Source organism: Bos taurus, chromosome 26, assembly GCF_002263795.3.
Source record: "Bos taurus isolate L1 Dominette 01449 registration number 42190680 breed Hereford chromosome 26, ARS-UCD2.0, whole genome shotgun sequence".
Classification (NCBI taxonomy): domain Eukaryota; kingdom Metazoa; phylum Chordata; class Mammalia; order Artiodactyla; family Bovidae; genus Bos; species Bos taurus.
In genome coordinates, this window is record NC_037353.1 from 12,521,101 (window position 1) to 12,532,563 (window position 11,463).

Genomic DNA, 11,463 nt, shown 5'->3' on the forward strand with positions numbered 1-11,463 from the left:
TTGACTTTTTAGTTGATCTTTTCTTTTAAGCCTCTCTCATTATGTTCATGAAGTCCAAGTCCTTTCTAAGGGCAATTGCTATAAAATTTGTGGAGGAGAGGGAAAGTGCACATAAAATCACACTTGGCCTCTTCCTTTGCTGCTTCTTACCTCCATGGTGTCCTTAAAATAGGATTCCTCTGAGTTGGAAGCCCCTGAAAACCTAATACTGATTTTTATAAAACTATAGTGAAAATCTCAAAGTACTAGACTCAACCAAATTTGTAAATAATTTTTTTTAATAGTGGGATCATTATGTTAAATAGAAGTAGCCTTTTTTTTTACAAGTATGTGCATTTATGCTATATTGATACTAAGAAAATTGGAGAAAGCTTTACACCAAACTCAACCTGTGAATTTATTTTGGGTTTTTTTTTTTTGCTTTTAAAAATGTTTTATTTATTCGTAAACATTTTTAAATTTTGTACAGGTTTTAAAGGTTACTTTGCATTTACAGTTGTTAAAAGAATACTGGCCATGCCCCTGTGGTTACAGTGCACCCTGAGCCCGTCTGCCACCACCTCTAGTTTGTGCCTCCTGCTGCCCCCCTCCGGTGTTGCCCCCTCTCCCTTGCCCCCTGCACTGGTAACCCTCAGTTTCTTTTCCTTATCTGTGAGTCTACTTCTTTTATGTTATATTCTCTAGTTTGTTAAGGACTCATATTCTTTAACTCTGGGGTACACAGGGCAATAATACTTTTAATTTGTGGAATTTAACTGGAAATAGAACTGCCATATGACCCAGCAATCCCACTGATATTCAGATATTCATGCTGAAATATCTATTGTATTATTTTCTTTTTTTAAATTTTTTATTATAAATTTATTTATTTTAATTGGAGGCTAATTACTTTACAGTATTGGTATTGGTTTTGCCATACATCGACATGCATCCACCACGGGTGTACACGTGTTCCCCATCCTGAACCCCCCTCCCACCTCCCTCCCCGTACCATCCCTCTGGGTCATCCCAGGGCACCAGCCCCAAGCATCCTGTGTCATGCATCGAACCTGGACTGGTGATTCGTTTCACATATGATATTATACGTGTTTCAATGCCATTCTCCCAAATCATCCCACCCTCTCCCTCTCCCACAGAGTCCAAAAGACTGTTCTATACATCTGTGTCTCTTTTGCTGTCTCGCGTACAGGGTTATCATTACCATCTTTCTAAATTCCATATATATGCATTATTGTACTGTATTGGTATTTTTCTTTCTGGCTTACTTCACTCTGTATAATAGGCTCCAGTTTCATCCACCTCAGAACTGATTGAAATGTATTCTTTTTAATGGCTGAGTAATACTCCATTGTGTATAGGTACCACAGTTTCTTATCCATTCATCTGCTGATGGACATCTAGGTTGCTTCCACATCCTGGCTATTATAAACAGTGCTGTGATGAACATTGGGGTACACGTGTCTCAGTTCTGGTTTCCTCACTGTGTATGTCCAGCAATGGGATTGCTGGGTCATATGGCAGTTCTATTTCCAGTTTTTTAAGGAATCTCCACACTCTTCTCCATAGTGGCTGTACTAGTTTGCATTCCCACCAACAGTGTAAGAGGGTTCCCTTTTCTCCACACCCTCTCCAGCATTTATTGCTTGTAGACTTTTGGATAGCAGTCATTCTGACTGGCGTGAAATGGTACCTCATTGTGGTTTTGATTTGCATTTCTCTGATAACAAGTGATGTTGAGCATCTTTTCATGTGTTCGTTAGCCATCTGTATGTCTTCTTTGGAGAAATGTCTGTTTAGTTTTTTGGCCCAGTTTTTTGATTGGGTCGTTTATTTTTCTGGAATTGAACTGCAGGAGTTGCTTGTATATTTTTGAGATTAATTCTTTGTCAGTTGCTTCATTTGCTATTATTTTCTCCCATTCTGAAGGCTATCTTTTCACCTTGCTTAGAGTTTCCTTTGTTGTGCAGAAGCTTTTAATTTTAATTAGGTCCCATTTGTTTATTTTTGCTTTTATTTCCAATATTCTGGGAGGTGGGTCATAGAGGTTCCTGCTGTGATTTATGTCGGAGAGTGTTTTGCTTATGTTCTCCTCTAGAAGTTTTATAGTTTCTGGTCTTACGTTTCGATCTTTAATCCATTTTGAGTTTATTTTTGTGTATTCACCTGTGAATTTAGATGCTTACATAAAATATTGGCAAAACCATGTATCCCATAACCAGGTGAGATTTATTCTAGAAATGTAAGTATGTTTAAGTTCTTTTCAGTGTACTATACTTTATCATATTAATAGGTCAAATTAGATAAATGAGAATCATCTTAATAGATGCAAGTAAGACATTAAATAAAATATAAAATATACTCCTAATTAAAAAAATAATAAAAGCCCTTAATAAAATACAAGTATAGGAATACTTCACACATATACACCTTTGTTTCTATTTATATATTGTATTAAGCATCATGATTCTAAAATAAAGCATTTTCTACTCCCATCTGAACGCAATATGATGGTTTGGCCTGCTGCACCCCCTAGAACAGATGGCCACTGCTGCTGAGCCCCAGAGCTGCCACTTCCCTGAGTGCCAGCTTGCTTCTGCCTTCACCCTCCTGCATTCACCAAGGGCTGCTGCTGCTGCTGCTGCTAAATCGCTTCAGTTGTGGCCGACTCTGTGCGACCCCATAGACGGCAGCCCACCCAGGCTCCCCCGTCCCTGGGATTCTCCAGGCAAGAACACTGGAGTGGGTTGCCATTGCCTTCTCCAATACATGAAAGGGAAAAGTGAAAGTGAAGTCTCTCAGTCGTGTCCGACTCTATTTTATATACACACGCCCCACATCTTTATTCGTTCATTTGTTGATGGACGTTTAAGTTGTTTCCATACCTTGGCTGTGTAAATAGTGCTGTAATGAACATAGTAGTGCATATATCTTTACAAATATGTGCTTTCATATTCTTCGGATAAATTCCCAGAAGTGTAATAGCTGAGTCATGGTAGTTCTCTTCTTAATTTTTTGAGGAAGCTCCATAGTGTTTTCCTTATTTGCATTTCCACCAATAGTGTATGAGGGGTCCCTTTTCTCCACATCCTCTCTATAATATTTTGGTATTTCTTGCCTTTTTGATAATAGCCACATTTCCAATTGGCAGTCAGGCATGACATAGGTATTAGCATTATCTTTCTGCATGTTGTCTCCTCAGGCAAGGGAAACACGCAAAAGTAAAAGGCTGCACAGCAAAAGTAACCCACCAGCAAAATGAACAAAGACAGCCAACAAGGACCTACTGCATAGTACAGGGAACAATAATAAATATTTTGTAATAAACTATAAAGGAGAAGAATCTGAAAAAGTATCGTATGTGTGTGTGTGTAAAAGAAAGTTTGTAAAAAGAAACAACTTTTGAGTGGGAAGATATTAAAATAATGTATCAGATGAGGGGTTAATAGCCAAAATATTTTTAAAAATTCATATCACTCATCAACAAAACACTAAATAACCCAATTGAAAAATGGGCAGAGGATCTGAATATAGACATTTTTCCAGAGATGTATAGATGGCCAATAATTGACACATGGAGAGATATTCAATATCACTTATTCAAATCAAAGCTAAATGAGATACCACTTTTCTTCTTTAAAGAGAACGGAACTCAAAAACGAAGATCTCTCATCAATGGATCAGATCAGATCAGTCGCTCAGTCGTGTCCGACTCTGCAACCCCATGAATCACAGCACGCCAGGCCTCCCTGTCCATCACTAACTCCCAGAGTTCACTCAGACTCATGTCCATCGAGTCAGAGATGCCATCCAGCCATCTCATCCTCTGTCGTCCCCTTCTCCTCTTGCCCCGAATCCCTCCCAACATCAGAATCTTTTCCAATGAGTCAACTCTTCACATGAGGTGGCCAAAGTACTGGAGTTTCAGCTTCAGCCAGCATTCCTTCCAAAGAAATCCCAGGGCTGATCTCCTTCAGAATGGACTGGTTGGATCTCCTTGCAGTCCAAGGGGCTCTCAAGAGTCTTCTCCAACACCACAGTTCAAAGGCATCAATTCTTCGGCACTCAGCCTTCTTCACAGTCCAACTCTCACATCCATACATGACCACAGGAAAAACCATAGCCTTGCCTAGACGGACCTTTGTTGGCAAAGTAATGTCTCTGCGTTTGAATATGCTGTCTAGGTTGGTCATAACTTTCCTTCCAAGAAGAGTCTTTTAATTTCACGGCTGCAATCACCATCTGCAGTGATTTTGGAGCCCCCAAAAATAAAGTCTGACACTGTTTCCACAGTTTTCCCACCTATTTCCCATGAAGTGCTGGGACCAGATGCCATAATCTTCGTTTTCTGAATGTTGAGCTTTAAGCCAACTTTTTTACTCCCCTCTTTCACTTTCATCAAGAGGCTTTTGAGTTCCTCTTCACTTTCTGCCATAGGGGTGGTGTCATCTGCATATCTGAGGTTATTGATATTTCTCCCGGCAATCTTGATTCCAGCTTGTGCTGCTTCAGTCCAGCATTTCTCATGATGTACTCTGCATATAAGTTAAATAAGCAGGGTGACAATATACAGCCTTGACGAACTCCTTTTCCCATTTGGAACCAGTCTGTTGTTCCATGTCCAGTTCTAACTGTTGCTTCCTGACCTGCATACACATTTCTCAAGAGGCAGGTCAGGTCTGGTATTCCCATCTCTTTCAGAATTTTCCACAGTATATTGTGATCCACACAGTCAAAGGCTTTGGCATAGTCAATAAAGCAGAAATAGATGTTTTTCTGGAACTCTCTTGCTTTTTCCACCATCCAGCGGATGTTGGCAATTTGATCTCTGGTTCCTCTGCCTTTTCTAAAATCAGCTTGAACATCAGGAAGTTCATGGTTCACATATTGCTGAAGCCTGGCTTGGAGAATTTTGAGCATTACTTTACTAGCGTGTGAGATGAGTGCGATTGTGTGGTAGTTTGAGCATTCTTTGGCATTGCCTTTCTTTGGGATTGGAATGGAAACTGACCTTTTCCAGTCCTGTGGCCACTGCTGAGTTTTCCAAATTTGCTGGCGTGTTGAGTGCAGCACTTTCACAGCATCATCTTTCAGGATTTGGAATAGCTCAACTGGAATTCCATCACCTCCACTAGCTTTGTTTGTAGTGATGCTTTCTAAGGCCCACTTGACTTCACATTCCAGGATGTCTGGGTCTAGGTCAGTGATCACATCATCGTGATTATCTGGGCCGTGAAGATCTTTTTTGTACAGTTCTTCTGTGTATTCTTGCTATCTTTTCTTATATCTTCTGCTTCTGTTAAGTCCATACCATTTTTGTCCTTTATTGAGCCCATCTTTGCATGAAATGTTCCTTTGGTATCTCTGATTTTCTTGAAGAGGTCTCTAGTCTTTCCCATTCTGTTGTTTTCCTCTATTTCTTTGCATTGATCGCTGAAGGAGGCTTTCTTATCTCTTCTTGCTATTCTTTGGAACTCTGCATTCAGATGTTTATATCTTTCCTTTTCTCCTTTGCTTTTCGCGTCTCTTCTTTTCGCAGCTATTTGTAAGACCTCCCCAGACAGCCATTTTGCTTTTTTTGCATTTCTTTTCCATGGGGATGGTCTTGATCCCTATCTCCTGTACAATGTCATGAACCTCATTCCATAGCTCATCAGGCAGGAATCCCTCAAAAGAAATGGAGTAGCCATCTTGGTCAACAAAAGAGTCTGAATGCAGTACTTGGATGCAATCTCAAAAGCGACAGAATGATCTCTGTTCGTTTCCAAGGCAAACCATTCAATATCACAGTAATCCAAGTCTATGCCCCAACCAGTAATGCTGAAGGAGCTGAAGGTGAATGGTTCTATGAAGACCTACAAGACCTTTTAGAACTAACACCCAAAAAAGATGTCGTTTTCATTATAGGGGACTGGAATGCAAAAGTAGGAAGTCAAGAAACACCTGGAGTAACAGGCAAATTTGGCCTTGGAATATGGAATGAAGCAGGGCAAAGACTAATAGAGTTTTGCCAAGAAAATGCACTGGTCATAGCAAACACCCTCTTCCAACAACACAAGAGAAGACTCTATACATGGACATCACCAGATGGTCAACACCGAAATCAGATTGATTATATTCTTTGCAGCCAAAGATGGAGAAGCTCTATACAGTCAGCAAAAACAAGACCAAGAGCTGACTGTGGCTCAGACCATGAACTCCTTATTGCCAAATTCAGACTTAAATTGAAGAAAGTAGGGAAAACCACTAGACCATTCAGGTATGACCTAAATCAAATCCCATCAGTGGAACCATACTTCAAAGAATAGGCTTTGATATGATGTGATGTGAAAGTCGGTCAGTTGTGTCCGACTCTTTTCGAACCCATGCACTATACAGTCCATGGAATTCTCTAGGCCAGAATACTGGAGTGGGTAGCCTTTCCCTTCTCCAGGGGATCTTCCCAACCCAGGGACTGAATCCTGGTCTCCCGCATTGCAGGCGGATTCTTTACCAACTGAGCCACCAGGGAAGCCTGTGAGTGCACACAAGATTGCACATGAGTGTACATTTACATATTTTAACTTCGAATTTTTAAGGGGATGTGTGTTCAACTTATTTTTGGTGCACCTCCATAATCTATGTTTTCAACCGACTATATATTAGCCCCATCCTGTGCCAGATATAATATCAAGGACCTTCATTGTTATATTGGAAAGGAAGTAAAGTTACAGCAAAATGTGAGTCTTGTTTGAAACATTTCAAGAAAAGCAACTGGATAAAGATGAGAAATGCAGGTGCTTCTTAGTTTACATACATCTGTTATCTATTTGCAGTTGTACCTGCTTTTTGTTTATGAATATGCACGTATCCTGTTCAAAGTAGGGCATGATGGCTGGTCACCAGTGAAGAGCAGCAGGCAGGGCTTTTTAAAGTTTGCCTTTGTTAGAACGTGAACTGGTTTAATTGTAACAGGATGACAGTACCTTTATTTCAGCAAGGTGGTCAGTTATAAATATGAAAGCCAATAATTTTAATTAATATAATAGTAACTTTTTATAAAATACTATTTTAAAAGATGGTCCTAATCACAGATATGTTTCCCAGAAATGATGGAACTCATGAAGAAAACTCTTAGAGGATGTGGGAAATTAAAGCCTGGAATATGTCAAGGGAGATGTGGTCAAATTCTCCCCCAGTTTATGAATTTAACAAAATCCAAAACAATGTATATATTATTGTTTGTGTTTACTTTTTGCTTTTAGGCTTCATATTTTGAAAGAAAAAAATTGAGACCAGCTAGGGAATTTTGTAGAGAAACACTGGGAGGGACTTGGGATGGTGATTATTACAGAGTACAACAGAAATCTAGTAACTAAAACAGTATAATTGGTACAGAAATCCATGTAGATGAATAAAAGAGCTGGGAGTCCAGAACAGTCCAGTTATGAGAAGTGACCGGATTGTTCAGTTAGTGGTGTTGGAACAACTGGTCACTTAGCAGGAGAGGCAAGACAGCATAGTACAGTAAAGTGCAAAGACTGAAGACATGCTACCCAAACTGCTAGTACTTACTGCCTGTGACCCTGGGCAAATGATGTAACCATTCTGCATCACTTCTCTTCTCCCAGAGGTGGTATTGCAAGGGTTAAGTAGATTGAAATTTGTAGAAGGCTCAGAGCAGAATTGGAGAAGGCAATGGCACCCCACTCCAGTACTCTTGCCTGGAAAATCCCATGGACAGAGGAGCCTGGTAGGCTGCAGTCCATGGGGTCGCTAGGAGTCAGACACTACTGAGCAACTTCACTTTCACTTTTCACTTTCATGCCTTGGAGAAGGAAATGGCAACCCACTCCAGTGTTCTTGCCTGGAGAATCCCAGGGACAGGGGAGCCTGGTGGGCTGCCGTCTATGGGGTCGCACAGAGTTGGACACGACTGAAGTGAGTTAGCAGCCGCAGAGCAGAACCTGTCATAGAATATTCCTACTAAGTATGAGCTATATTTCTGTCATTTAGGGGAAAAAGTCCACTCCCTATCTCATACCCAGGACACATCATAAATTCAAGTGGATTAAAGAGTTATTTTTAAAAAATAAGATTAGATTGCAAAAGACCTAAACACAGTCACCAAAGCCAGAAAATAGAAAAGCTTAATCAGTTTGTCTCCATGAAAATGTAGTGTTAGAAAAGTACAAACAACTAGGAAGGTACATTTGCAATGCATGTTCCAGCGAGGTTTAGCATTCTTGGCTTTTTTAAAGAGATTGCTTTTAAAAAACAAATATGCAGCGTGACAAATACTGCTAGTGTCCATCCAGGTTCTTTTTACCAGATGGTACCCCTCCCCCACAGCTGCTGCAGATGTTAGGTATTAATTGTTTATCCTCACCCTCCCCCAGAGAGGGTCCAGGGCTGGTTGTCCCAGAAATGCTTGGGAAGGTTTATCCCCACCCCTGGATGTTGGCGCCTGCTGGATGCCTGATGCAGGGCATTGCAGCCTGGCCTTCTGGTCTCTGTGGTGCAGTTTATGCTTCTGAGCTCCCCATGGAATGAGGTTTAGGGGAGACTTCTGAAACTACCTCCGTGCCTCTTCTCCTGCCCTATCCTGTTTCCCTCAGTCCCTTATAGAGCACTCTCAAGAAATCACACAAGAATCCTCATTTCAAGTGCCACTTCCAGGGAACCTGACTTAATAGAAAATTGAGCAAAGAAGACTGACCCAGAAAAATGCTTAACAAACCTGAAGATGCTGAATGTTTTGTTAGTAATTGGGAAAATCATCAAAAATACATCTTTCCATTGCTGATTGGTTTGAAAAAATAAAAGATTATAAAATGAGTATTTTCTTGATTGTGGGCAAAGGCTAAGGGATAATTTGATACCAACCTTATAGATACTTCTATAAACACATTTCTTCAGAAATGGTTAGGTGTAAAGGATGGATAAGGATAGTCATTGCAACAATGTCTAACATGGGGAAATGAAAACAACCTCAAAGCCCAATAATGACAGGACTAGTTAAACGATCCATTGTTCATTGAAACAAGACTATCATTTATTAAAATGTCTAGAATAAGTTGTTCAATTGGCAATAAAGTTATAAAGCTAAGTGTATGGTGCCCATACGTAATGTGCACAGAAATAATCAGTGCCATGAAATTAGGGTTATAGGGAATGTTTGTTTTCATTAGTCATTTCCATAATCGGCTTATTAATGAGCATGCGTTGCTTGTTCAAGGGGAGAAGATATTTTTCATTTAGGCGGTAAAGGTAGCATGATAGACGTTATGACACGAAGAAAAAGAAGTACAGCAAGAACACACGAGACTAAAAAGTCAAAGTAAGGATCAAGGATGGCTTCCTGGAGGATGAACAGCTACCCCAAAAGGGGGAAATGAGGAGAAATTATGCAGTGGGGTGGGAAGAAGAGCCTTCCAGGGAGTTGGCACAGTATATGAGAACAAAAGCTGGTACCTAGAGTTTTTTTTAGAAACTGGAAATTCAGTTGAGTTGAAATTTACTGTTTAGCTAGGAAAGTAACGAGAAATGGATGAGAATGAAGAGTTAACAGCAGCCAGATTTCAAAAGAGTTTTCGAAAACATTAAGGCATTTTTATTTCATCCTGAGGGCAATGGGCAGTCACTGAAAATTTCTGTAGAGAAGAATGACCAGATTTGCATTTTAGAAAAATCACCCTGGCTGCAACTTGAAGAACACACTGGAGGAAAGTTAAGCTGAGGCATTGCGTAACCAGGGAGATGACAGGTAGTCTGAACTAGGAGTGGCCCCTAGGACGAGAGGAAGTGGACAGATAACAGAGCCCCTTGGGTAGTATTCTTGGTAAGCAGTCCTGTGGTCATTTGAAAGAGGGATGAGGCCAAGAGCAAGACTACAACAACTTCCAAGACTCCCCACTGGCCAGTGGGACATTCCCTTCACGGATAAAAGAACACAAGTGACAAGTGACAGACTGCGGGCCAGGAGCTGGCTCGGGTTGGAAGACAGCTTATAAATGTTGACCGCCTGTGTGACGGAAACGAAGGCTGTTGCCTCAAGTGTTTATCTTCTCAAGTAGCAAAGGTCACTGAGTTGCCCTTGCTATAATGAAACTTACTCTGTTGATTCTTATGCCCCCTACTTCTGTACTAGTGCAAATCTTCATATGCAGGAACACAAAAGTGTTTTAACCCCTTACTTCCTTCTCTCCTTTACCTTCCAATTCTTGTGGGGAAGGGAACTTGAGGAAGACATAGAAAACTTGGCCACATAATAACACACCCAAGTTGTGCTGTGGGAGACGTCAGTGTAGCAAGGGAGATGCTGCCTGTGTAGTAGCTGCTTTGCTTAGGAAAAAAAAGGATCCTGAACCATAAGGATCTGATGGGTTAGAGCCAGCAGGATCCTCTAGGGAGGTTAGGGGATGGCAGAAGGGTATTGAGAGGGAGGGATATAACAGAATGAAGCTCCTGAGGCCCCCAAGAGGTGGATGCTACAAATTGTTCAGAGACCGGATAGAAAAGGCACAGAAATATTTCACACCATCCTTACAACTCCATGATCGGCTAACTGAAGGATCTTCTGGTTATGGATTGTGCCTGCACACCCTCAAAGTGTTGGCGACATAGCTGAGAGGTCATGAGTATTACACTATCTAAAGTGGTTTTTCGGAGAAGGCAATGGCACCCCACTCCAGTACTCTTGCCTGGAAAATCCCATGGACAGAGGAGCCTGGTGGGCTGCAGTCCATGGGGTCGCTGAGAGTCGGATACGACTGAGCGACTTCACTTTCACGCATTGGAGAAGGAAATGGCAACCCACTCCAGTGTTCTTGTCTGGAGAATCCCAGGGACGGGGGAGCCTGGTGGGCTGCCGTCTCTGGGGTCCCACAGAGTTGGACACGACTGAAGCAACTTAGCAGCAGCAGCAGCAAAGTGGTTTTTGATAGGGCTACCAGCACAGATGTTTCACCCTGGCCTTCAAACATTTCTGCAAGTGACAAACTTCCCCCATAACCTTGCCCTTTTCTACATTCTCTCTGCTGCCTATAACTCCAGTTTATCCTCAGACTCCTCCAGGAAGGTCCGTACCTCAAAGAAGTCTTTGTAGAAACTCCCTCCCGCGCCTCCCCATGGAATGATGAGCCTCCTCAGCTTAGACTCTCAGCATGCTGTGCTTGTTACTTCTTTGTACTTATTGCAGATTGTTACCATGTATTTATTTCTGTGATCACTTCTTTAATATTCCTAGGAAGTCCTAAGAATAGGGGGCTTCCCAGGTGGCTCGGTGGTAAAAATCCACTTGCTAACCCAGGAGATGAAGGTTCGATCCCTGGGTCAGGAAGATCCCCTAGAGAAGGAAATGTAACCCACTCCAGTATTCTTGCCTGGGAAATCCCATGACAGAGGATCCTGGCAGGTTACAGTCCATGGGGTCACAAAGAGTCGCACACGACTTAGCGACCAACAATAATCCCAGGAAGGCAGGAC